The sequence below is a fragment of the Sapajus apella genome, unplaced genomic scaffold (assembly GCF_009761245.1).
Source record: "Sapajus apella isolate SASKATOON/1434 unplaced genomic scaffold, GSC_monkey_1.0 scaffold47, whole genome shotgun sequence".
Taxonomy (NCBI): Eukaryota; Metazoa; Chordata; class Mammalia; order Primates; family Cebidae; genus Sapajus; species Sapajus apella.
The window spans coordinates 6,852,737-6,864,842 of record NW_022436987.1 but is presented as its reverse complement, the minus strand read 5'-3'; the positions used below and the strand labels follow the sequence as shown (position 1 = coordinate 6,864,842).

Below are 12,106 nucleotides of genomic sequence, written 5' to 3'. Positions count from 1 at the left end.
CCATCCCATCCCATCATATCCCATTCTATTTCATCCCATCTCATCCCATCCCATCCCATCCTATCCCATCCCTCTCTATGCTTTAAACACTCATGAGGCTGTGCATGGTGTCACGTCCTGTTCTAAGTACTGGGAAAACAGAGATGACCAAGACTCAGCCCTGCTATTATAAAGCTCCCTATCTAACAAGACAAAGAAGAAGACAGTTGGAGTGTGATGCAAACCATAGATGGAGAGACTAGGGTAAGAGACTCATCTCCCCTTACCCCCAAGCTTACCCCCACATATTTATCTGGGGAAGAAAGGTGTCTAGGGGAGAAAGTGAGAGTGGAGGGGGTGGTCGGAGGGGGCTCTTAGGGGTGACTGTTGGGTTGAATTTTCAAAGAGTAGATAGTAGTTTGCCAGGCAAACAACAAATCTCTAAACTAGCACTTACATACAAATTGATAGGCGCTGGGTCACATTCCTAGAATTTCACATCTACTCATCTACTTCCCTCTTAGCCTGTGAAGTAGGTGCTGTTGTTATCACCTCCACTTTCCAAATGAGGAAGCAGAGGCAGGGTGAAACATTTCCTGCGACTATGATGCTCACTCCCGTGCGTTGCAGCCTCTATGGCAAGGTGGGGAGATGTTCCAAACTAGCAGTGAGAACTGGTGCTGTCCTTGATCATCGGGCAGTAAGTGGGGGCTCCCGTAACCACTCCTCCTGGAGTGCAGATATTATTTTCTATACGAACAAAGTCCCCTTGAGCCAAGCTCTTACCCTCTGAGACCCAAGGTTGCCTTCCTCTACTTCCAAAGTGCTTCCCTGGCCAGGGAAGCTGGGGAAAATCAGCAGCGTGTCAGAAGAGGAGAGCTTCATTCCAGCTCTCTGGCTACAGGGGCCCCCAGCCAGGAAACTCTGAGCCTGGGCTGGACTTTCCATCCCTGATGCCTCTAAAGAAGGGTGGAAATGCTGCCTGACTCCAAGCATGAAGCAGGGCCATTTCTATGCAGCTTGCCTCAGGCCTGGGGTACACCCAGGCTCCACCTGCAGGGACAAGTGCTGTGCCCTCGCAGAGCCCAGCCTCAACCTTCCTGACACCTTGTGCATTTATGAAGTACACACACTGAGGCATTGGCAAGCATTCAGCAGTAGGACTTTAGCCATTTTTTCCTTACTTGTCTTTTTCTGGAGAAAATCGAGGATCCCATTGCATCTGTTACAAGGTATTGCCTTTTCTCTATTGTAAGACTTGTCATTGATTTAATAATCGTTTTACAGCGGGAAAAAAACAATACCACATTAAGGGTATGCATTGATTGTAAGATTCACCATCAATCACCATTTCACAAACATTACAATGTAAAAATGAAATGGGCATCTGAGAATCCAGGGGCAATGGTATTTTCTAAACATTTTGTGGCAGAGGGAGGAGACGTGTTTGGGGAGCTTATCCAGGAAGGTTGGCCGTGGCTGACACTGGTGAGGGCAGGCGGTGGCGGTTCATGCCCATCCACTCCTGCCCCATCCACTCCTGCCTCACTGCCTTCAGTTTCCATCATACAGTTCCGCTTTGGGGACATTTCTAGTAGCTCAAAAACACTCATAGCTGAATTCATTCTTCAATTGAGTTTAACAAATAATCAGCTTCCACTTCAAGCTGGGAAATGTCAACTCAGTGGACAGACGTGGACCAGCTGTGATCATCAGGTACGTTGGAGCGTCTTCTTGGCGGCTAGATGGTAATTACTGCCAGCCATGTGGCATGAGAGCACCTTGCTCAGAGTCAAGGGAGCTGGGCTATAATCCCAGCAACCTCAGATGCCGTTGCTTTCCTTCTGTGGGTCCCAAATTCCCCTTCGTGTTGTAGGGATGCAAACGATAGCCATAGCGGCTGACAGTGACCGAGTGCTCAGCCTGAGCCATGCAGCATTCTGTGTGTCTTTAGAGTCCACCTCATCCAACCTCACAACAACCCGATGAGGGAGGTATATTTGTCCCTATTCTTCAAATGAGGAAACTGAGGCACAGGGTTGGGCCCAGAGCTTTGTGGGGACAGGGCCTTTCCAGCTGAACTCCCTGCCAGCTCTGAAGGAGGCTTCTTCCATAGTCAGGACCCAGACAAATTAAGTAATTTAAGAAATTAAGTAATTTCCCCAAGGTCACACAGCCAATAAGTGGCTGAGATGAAAGTTGAATACAAGCTCTTTCGCTGTGGGGTTTATGCTTTAAAATAAAGGGTACTACGTTAGAGCAATAATTATTGCATTTAAAAAACCCACCATGACCATTTAAAGATGAACATAACATAGAACTCCAATAGTAAAACATTAAATGACAATCTTTCTGTTAGGAATGAGGCTCAGAGACTGTCCTACTTGCAGGGACTTGGAGGCACCTAAAACAGTGTAAAGACAGCTAGACTGAACAACCTCACAGACTGTCCAGTGTCCAGTGTCCTGTGTCCTGAGACTGTCTGTGAAAGACCCAAGGCCTGGCATGCGGGCCTCACTGGGACCGGTGGGTCTCCTGGGGAGAGTAATGTTGTGGCACCTCTTCTATCTAATATTCTCGAGATGTTTGTTCAACATTTTCAACATTTATTTGTTGAGGACAGAGAAAACTGGATTTTCTAGTAACAATATCTATACCCCTTCTAAAAAGGTGTCCTTTAGGCTATCATATGCACCTGGCATAACATTTGGATTTGTTTGGGATCATAGTTTAGTGTACATTTTTCTGTCACTCATAATTGGATAGCATTAGCCACTCCTATTAGCTAAAGATAATGGTAGCTTACATGGACACATTATGAAATGTTTATTTCCTGCAAATAGCGCTGTATCCTGCTTTCCTGTTTTCAGAATTTTAGCCAGCAGCTGGTGTCATGCAAGTTGGGTTTGCTGTTGCACGGTCTGTAGTGGCATGGCACAATTTCATTTGCAAACTGCAAAAATCTCAACAGAGGTAGTAAACTGGAGCCAGTGAGAATTTGGATTTCTGTATTTAGTTTTACTTCTATTCAAGGGCACTCTTGCATAGAAGTGAGACTAACTCACTTTTTACAAGTTTTGTCTATTGTATAATTGCCCATGGAAACCTGAGTTACCGGTGCCATGTTGGCGACTTTACCCCAGTGACATTTTTGCAATCCCTAGAGGTGGCACTTCAGGCTACTGTCAGGGCTGCCTGGTATAAGGTGCAGGGTGCATTCTGCACAATTCTAGGGTGCACTACAAGGTGAATGGCACCAGCCTGCACAGCCCTGATGGCTGACTCCTTAACCAAGCAATAGAGTTTGACCTTTACTCCTTATGTTTACCCCAACTTCATGTAGTGGGAACCCTGGGCCCATTTCTGCTTCCACCTCATGGCGTGCACTCGGGCAACTAATGCCTCCCTTCTCTGGGTCTTAGTTTCCTCCATGAAACCTGAATTGTTTATACAAGGTCCCACCAATTCCATGCAATTGTTTTGCTTTATCCATGAACTTGGTGCTGATGGTCGGTTGATTTCTGGTATTGGCCTAAGTCTGGTCTAGGTTAGAGGACTGAGGGGAAATAAGGGAAAGCAACTTCCAGATGGTCCTGCTCTGCCTTCTCGTCAGACCCCAGCCTCTTTTCTAATATGTGCTAGAGGTCTTTGGAGAAAAATTCCATGTCTTTGAAACAGAGTCCACTTGGTCTGGTAGAGATGCATCCCCAGCCAGGCTGTTCCACCAGGCTGCGGGCTTACCTGAGGAGGCCCCTGATCTCAGGAGGTTCTGGCTGAGGAGGTGCACCCTTGCAGGAAGGCTTGGCCATTGCTTGCTTCCCTGGTAATTCTGTTAAGGAAATGAGGAAAGTCTGGCAGGACGTGTCTTTAGTGGGTGTTTTAATTTCCTAGGGCCCTGTAATAAAATACTGCAGAGTAGGTGGCTTAAAACAACAGGAATTTATTCTCTCATAGTTCTGGGGGTTAGAAGTCTAAAACCAGGGTGTTCAAAGTCAAGTTAAAGTCAGTATCCAGGGCCCAGGAGAGCTTTGTCATGAGAGACTCACACCAGACCTGTGTTTTAAGCCACATGCCCGTGGACACGTGCCCACTCTTGGGCTGATGCTGTCGCAGTCTGAGCTCCTAAGCACTGGAGCGTGGATTAAGCCAGGGTTGGGGAAGATAAGAAGACTGTTCCTGGCAAACGTTTACTCTGTGTCAGGAAAATGCTCTTGAGCTAGATCTCCTAAAAAAAAAAAATAATAAAATGAGAACTCTGCAGCCTGTTGGCTGCCAGAGAGGGGCTGGGTCCTTGGCAGCTTGGCTGGCATGAATGGTGGGGTCAGGGGAGGCACCCCTGCCCTGGGCAGCCCATCAGGGATCCTGAGCAGGACTCATTATTCAGAGTCCTTAGTTCAAGTCCCCATGACTCTGAGTTTCTTACCCTCTTTGGGTGTCAATTTCCACATCTGTAGAATGGCAGTAATGATAGACACTTTATTGGATTGTTGGTAGGATTTAATGAGGCTATAATTTCAAAGTCCAAGGAAGGCATCCACAGGAGTAGGTTCAGAGATTCTGTGCTTTCTTCCCAGGAGGCTGTGCAGGGTCAGCCCTGTTGCCCCGCTCTCCCTGTCTGCTCCTTCCAGGACCCTCACCCCCTGCGAGGGGACCCAGGGCTTAGACAGACACTGTGGAAACAGGCCCTGCAGTCCTGGAACTGGGATTCTCTTGCCTCCCCACTGACACTTTCCATAAATATAGTGTCTAGGGGAGAGCTGGCTATGTGTGTGCCATGTGAAAGAATCAGCCACACTTCTTCCCACAGCCGGCAAGACAGCGCCGGTTCCCAAAGGATGTTCCATGGCACATCAGTTCCATGCAGGGCTCTGGGGAATGGAGTTCTGTGAACAAATACATTTGAAAATCTGTATCGGGAATGACCTAAATACATTAATCACACTAAAGGCTTGGAGACACCTTATGGTAAGAAAGCCTGGTTAACTTCAGGGCATCCTAAATGAATTTCATCTCAGAAGTTTTTCATGTAACACTTGCTGATAAGCACAGGTAATGTCTTTCATGAACAATGTGCTGGAAGACACTCTGGAGAGGGATTGCAGGTGTCCCTGAGGCTACCTATGCCTCCCCCTCATGGCGGCCCCCCACTTCTCTCTGTGGCCCCCTCTCCACACAATGATAACTCCAGAGCCAGAGGCTCCTGGGAAAGAGGGCTGGGCTGCAGCAAAGGGGAACAAGCCCACTGAGATGTAAGGAAGGGTGTTGGCAGGACTGGGAGGTCACAGCCATGGCTCCAGAGGTATTGCTGTTCTTGCAGGTGCTGGGGTGCTTGGTACTAATGAGACCGCTGAGCTGAGTGGGGAAGAAGCTGCGGTGTTGGCGGAGGGTGTGGTGACCGCCTGGGAGGACGCATCACTCAGCAGAAGATCGATTCCACTGGCCGGTATGCGGCAAACCCTTTTGTAGTTAGGAAGCGCTACACGGGGGCCAGCAGTGCAGAAGGGGAGCAGTAATCAATGTATAATTAAGGAAGTATGAGGCAGGCAGAGCCCGAGCTGCCTGTGTCCTGTGTGGCGAATTCTCCGGCGCTGCCTTAGGGATGTGCCCATGCATTTTCTAGGAGTTAAATGGATTTCTCGGCCATGCTGTGGACTTGCAATCAGGGACAGGGCAGGCAACCTTCACACCCAGCTACAGGCGACTCGGCTCAGTGGGAAGTGAAACCTAAAAAGAGGAGCACTTAGAAGGGCTCCTGGGGGCAGCTGGTTAGCAGTGTCTGCCATCGGGTGGGAGCCATGGGGGTGGTGGGGGGAGCTTGGTGTTTCTCAGTCCTCTCCACACTTCTTCTTTCCATAAAGGGCCTTCTCAGGGGCTCTCCCATTTCTCCTTCAGTGTGTTTTGAAGGCATTTTCCTTCCTCTGACTGCTCCTCCTGTACTCTCCATGGAGGCAGGACTCAGATCTTGGATTCCCTCTGGGCTGTGCAACTCTGGGAGAGGAAGGCAGGGAGCGGGTGACAGAGGCCTGGACTCCATCCATGGCTTGGGACAAGGCAGGAGCTGTGGAGGTGGGCTTTGGAAGGGCAGCCTTGCTGGCTGGCAGCGTCTTGGTTGCAGTTGTGGCTGACCCCAGGCGCTTGATTGGGAAGACAAAGTATACGTAGATGGGCCTTCTGAAATCCTGCAGCAGGTGGGAAGGTCTACTCAGGACCTCAGTGCCCAGCCCTGGAGGCATGGGAAGATACTAACCTGGAAAAAGGAAGCAGTGGGATAAAGAAAGGGGAACGAGGCCAAACTTCAGAGTGGTTCTCCAACTTGAGAGTATGTGAGAGTCACCTGGAGGCTTGCTGAAATGTGGATTGTTGGGCCCCACACCCCAGAGTTTCTGCTTCAGTGGGTGTAGCATTTGGGCCCCAGAATGCATACCTCGCAGTTTCCCAGGAGACACTAATTCTGTTGGTCCCGGGTGAATAGCTTGAAAACTACTAATCTAGATTAAACTCACCCAAGTAAGCAAAGCACAGGGCTGTGACCCTTGCATGGGAAGCCGTGGCTTCTGGCAAACTGCTGATCTCAGTGTGGAGTGGCTCAGGATTGTGGGTGGGGTGTCAGGGGCTGGATGTGGGGCAGAGACCTGGAGGTGAGGTGAGGCTGGGACCTAGTTATTTAATAAAGGAGGCTGTTATCTTTCTTGAGAAAGGCTGACGGAATCATGCAGAAGCTAGAATGCTGGATCCAGCCTCTGGTCAAAGACAAGTCCTTTGCATAAGGTGCAGGGTCTGTGGGAATCACTAGCAGGGTCACATCTCCTGCTAGCTTTGTCCATAGTACCCCCCTGCTGTTGAGCACTGACAAGGGGCTAGGTGCTAGGCTGACCCTGAAATGCTTTCTCATATTTAATTCCAACTCTGAGGCCCACTGAAGTTAAGTAACTTGCCCAGGGTTTCACTGCCACTAGGAAGCTGGGCTGTGGTTTAAACACTATGCTGTCTGTATACTCTTTGCATTTACTCAACAGCCAATTGTCACATCTGTTGTCCCCCAGGGCCTGTCTTCCAGAAACTCCTGGTCTTTTTTGAGAAGGTAAAGGCATAAACATAACTTTGATACAACATGATGTGTGCTAATGTGGATGTCTGAAAGAAGTGAGGGACAGCTGGGGGAGTTTCTAGCTTTCTTGGGGTCCTGGGCTCCTTTCCATATTTTGGCCCTGGCAGGTGGGAGGGCTGGGTGACCACAATTCTCACACGTATGACTCACTGCCTGGAAACCCTGCCTCTTGGTGAAGACGTGTGTCTGCAGAGGATCTATGGCTGCTTTCTCCTTTCCTTCTTTTCAGTGAATACATTATCGTTTTCCTTTTTAAAAGTTCTTGTTGCAGCCCAGGAAGTGGGCAGTTACCTGGTGGTTGGTAACACTCTCCTGGTTGGCTCTCCCGACTTTCCTGAAGCCTTCACCCTGCTTTGTTCTCTCCATGGGAGTAGGCTGTAACAGCCACCCAGTCTGAAATTAAGGCCACTGAACCCTTGATTTCAAGAAAGCTCAAAGATGCCAAAGTTCTTAGAAATTTCTGGGCTTTGGGAATCTGTTTCTGCTCCATGACTGCAGGGATGACCTCAAGCCCTAGGGGTTCTGATGGTGGAAAAGAAGTCACGGGTTTGAAGAGGGCAGGCTAAGGCAGTGGTCTTAATGCCAACTTGTCCTTTTCCATGAGGGAGGGTGAGGAACACTTTGTTCAATGACAGACCTCTGTTGCATAAGAAAAAAAATCAGGTTTGGCCCACATATAAGTATAGCAACTTTATTTAGTTTAATTTTCCTCAGAGAGAAATATAGAGTATTAGGTTGACCCACTTAAAAGAAGTTTATTCTTTATATAAATAAAATGAGCTTGTTATAGAGTATCTGAGAAATGTTTTCAGTTATTTCCTTTTGGTTTTTTTTTTTTTTTTGTCCTGTCTATAGTTTCAGTTTTATATCCAAAGTTGGATGACCCGCAAAAACATGACTACTTCAGAGTGAGGTTCCCGCTTCCCCAGGAAAGGTGAGATTCCCCCTCTGCACAGCCTCACTGTGCGTTGCTCCTCCCCTCCATGCTGCTTGTTGCAATAACAAATCTCTATTAGGGCAACCATTGGCTTATTTGTGTAACTCCCCTGGAACTACAGTATTCAAGATGGTAGCCACTCATGTTTACATTAAGTGAAATTAAAGAAAATTAGCACTCAGCTCCTCTGCTGTACTAGCCACATTTCAAGAGCTCAATAGCCACATAAGGTTGGGTGGCTACCATCTTGAACAGCGCAGATCTACACCATTTCCATTGCAGAAAGTTCTGCTAGATGGTGCTCCAGACGGCACCCTCCCATGGCATGGGACTCCTGTGGTCCTTACCTTTCTCGTGTCAGTGAGTATACTATGTGCTTGTAATCTGAGGATCTAGGGAAACTTTGGAAATGCTTTATTTCTAAATGATGGCCAGTTAGACAGAAAGAGGCAGGTCGTGAGGAGAGAAAAGAAAGGCTTTCAGAAGAGCCCTGTGTGACTCTTCTGAATGGATAGGGATGGGGGTTACACAGTCCTGGGCCTCACATGGCACAGGGGTTGGCCAAGGTTCCTCAGTTGCAGAGTGCTAAAATTCAACGTGTCCAGTTGGAACACTGTGGGCGTGGGACTGCCTTGACATCCCCTGAGAGGTCTAAAGCATGGAAGCCTTTGGGGAAGAGGAGTTATCAACCTGCTCATCCAGGAGATTGGATCCCAGGGAGGGATGGAAGCTATCATTGTGGTCTAGACGCTGTACCCTGTGCTTCCGCCTGGACTGGGACAACTGGTGCCTGTTCTCTGCAGGGGCTCAGAGCTGAGTAATCCCTGCTCCTGTGTCTTGCCTGCTGGATGCATTGGTTTGTAACACCCTGTAATGCTGCTTGATTCTCCGCTCTCTAGGGCTGCCATCAGAGTCCTATCCTGCAGGCACAGGCTGCCTTTTCAATGGCATCTGCGACTGTATAATGTGAGCCTTCCTCAGCTCCAGTGGGCTCCAGTGGCCAGGTCTGGTGGCTGGCAGCTGGACTTTTTGAGAAAGCAAATCAACCAGGAGAGACTCTTGACTTCGTTTTCCCAGCATGCCTTCCTCCCCTCCTCCACCCTTCTTCGGGTGTAGGCTGAATAAGGAAGGGGGCAAGTCTTCAAAGCTATTTGTGTGGGTGAGGCTCTCCTCCATAGTGTCAGGGCAGGGAAGGGCAATGCTTAGGGTCCCAGCCCAGCCAGTAGGGTTGTAGCTAGAACAGTTCAAAGAAGGTTACCTTGAAACCGCCACTTGAAATAAACACTCCCTGTATGTAACGTGGGGGAGAAAATGGGGATAATGGGAAGGAGTTGTAGGCCAGAAAAGCTAGCCAGTGGAAATCAGACTGGAAGGTCAGGCCAGATAGAAGGGTGGAGAAGGACTCAAGGACCAAGGTAGCCTGTGCCAGTGCCAACTTCTCATGAAGGACTGCGGCCAACCATTCCATTTGGTTGGAAGCAGCCCCTTAAAAAGGCCCAAGCGTGTGGGACAGAATGGTCTCATGAGCAGTGTTTGGCACTGATACAGACGAAGATGCCTGGAAGTGCATACCAAGCCTTTTTAGGTCATCTGCCATATCAATTAGAATTAGGTTTAGCAGCAGGGACGATATAATGGTGGCTTACACCAGATAGAAGTGCATTTCTCTCTCAAATTCAAGGAGTCTGGAGTTAAGCAGTCTGGGACTGGTCCAGCTCCAGGATCACAGGCCTGGGCCCTTTTTAGCTTGTTGTGGTCGTCCTCAACCTGGGCTTTCTGATTTGTGGTCCGAAACGGCTGCTGCAGTTCCAGTCATTATGTATGCATTCTAGCCAGCAAGAAGGAGGATGGAGAAGCAGATAGCCCTTCTCTTTAAGGACAATTCTAAGAAGTTACATATACCACTTTCTCTTACATCCTATTGTCCATACTATATTACATAGGCACGCCTAGATTTAAGGGAAGCTGGGAAATGTAGTCTTCTTTCTGGGAAGCCATGTGTCCAGCCATCATTTGGGTGTTCTAACTAGCAGTCTCTGCCATGACGGCCAATATGAAGTGCATTAGTATGAGTGAAAGTGTAGATGAGGCATCTGTTGTTCACCAGGAAAACATCTATTGTGATTAGCGAAGAAGATCTGAATTTGTGTTGAATGTTCTGTGACCAGCATAGAGATCTGTTCATTGAATTTACATGTACTGCCTTGGATAAGAAACTTTTAGCCTGCAAAAATGGAGTGGTCAAGCTGGGAAAAGTGATAAATTGTGCATGTGCTTATTCTTGTGTGCCCAAGGCTTACTGCATCCAGAACTTGTTTAGATGTGCAAAGTCATTATTGATGGAGAGGAGCGGACGATTCTTGCAGACAGGCAGGAGGCCTACAGAGGCCCTCCCTCTGGCAAATGGGGAGGCTCTGGCCCAGGGACCCCAGGATGTTCAGATGTCAGAGGGAGTGGAGGCTGTGGAGAAGTTCCTGTGAGCACAGTGGCAGGGATCAGAGGCTGGCTGGGAGAAGCAGGTCTTTGTGTTGATTGGAGCAGCTTTGTCTTAGTGCTTGATGCCTTCTGAATGGGTGTTGGGAAGATGTTTCCTTGTGGCTTGGGATGACAGAGGCTGCCTCTCTCTCTTTCCTCTGCCTACTGCAGCCCCGCTAGGGTGTTCCATGCAGTGCACAGGAACTGAGGGCAAGGATGAGATTGGTTAGAAATGTCAGCTTGTGCTTTCTTTTGCAGCTGAGCCATTCAAATTTTTTTTTCCATTTATTTATTTTATTGCATTTTAGGTTTGGGGGTACATGTGAAGAACATGCAAGATTGTTGCATAGGTACACACATGGCAGTGTGATTTGCTGCCTTCCTCCCCATCACCTACATCTGGCATCCCTCCCCTTGCTATCTCTCCCCAACTCCCAACTTTTGGAGATGCAGGTTGCAGCCTGTGCTGGCTCTATTTGTTCAACCAGTGGCCATTCACAGTGTCACATAGTGATTTGAAATGACGGCAAATTTAGAAACTCTGGGAAGTGAGAGATGGTAAAGGTCTGTCCTGGCATCTCTGCATCATGAGGTAGGGCTATTCTGGAATCCCCAAGCTCTTTCCACCAAATAAGTGTGGAACCCAGGGTCAGAAGATAGGGTCTGGAGTCCTGGCTCTGTCATTTACTCTCCGAGCATCTTGGGAGTTCCAAGCAGAGGGAATGGCACATGCAAGGGCCTGTCAGTGTGAAGGAGCATGGAGCTGAAAGAGCTGCCTTGAATGCCAGGCTAAGGGATTTGGACTTCCTAGGGAAGAATTGAATGGATTTTAAGCTGGGGAGGGATAGGATCAGTTCTATGTTAATACTGCTCACCCCAATTGCGCTGTAGAGGATGGAACAGAAGAGAATGTATGGATTCAGGGAGACTGCTTGGAACTCTAAGATTCGTGGTAGCAGGGTCTCGGCAGGGGATTGCTTGGGCAAGCACGTCCTGTGGGGAATGCTTGTCTTAATTCTTGGTGCCTTTCTGAATGCGTATTGAGGGGCTTCCTGATGCCTAGATGACGGGGGCTGCCTTCCTTTGTTTGTGGGGAGGGAGGCATGCCTGGCAACTTCGTAGAGGCCCAGGCCATGGGCATTGCCAGAGGCTAGGGAAGAGCCCTGGGCATCAGGCTGAACAGGCCATGCTGAAAAGAGCCATCCCGAGTTCCTGGTCCCCCAGGCCTTATTATTTGCAGCCGGCTCTGAATGCTCTTTGCATCACTCATTGTCTAGGGGCCTTGCCTGAGCCTGAAATTGCACAAAGTAGGTCAGGAACTCCTCTGTGGCCACCTCCACCCCTACCCTTCACTCCAGCCTTCAGGAAAGCTCTGTCTCACCCAGAACCAGGAGAAGCCAGAGGACCTGGGTCCTGCACATTGGAAGGCAAAGGAACCCACATGTTGTTAGGACCTCGTTCCAACAGCAGTGGCTATCATTTATTGTGTACCTGCTATGTGTATGCACAAGGCTGAATACTTTCTCATTTAATCCTCACAACAGCTCTTCAACATAGGCGTTGTTATTCCCATCCTTCATATTAATCAGTTTAAAAGTAGCAGCCAA

At 48.7% G+C, this 12,106-nt stretch overlaps 1 protein-coding gene across 2 annotated transcripts in view; it reads left to right on the top strand.

The window, feature by feature from the left end:
* The window catches only part of GALNT18 (polypeptide N-acetylgalactosaminyltransferase 18), a 364,052-nt gene that overhangs the window by 62,082 nt on the left and 289,864 nt on the right, over window positions 1-12,106 (top strand). The window lies entirely within an intron of this gene.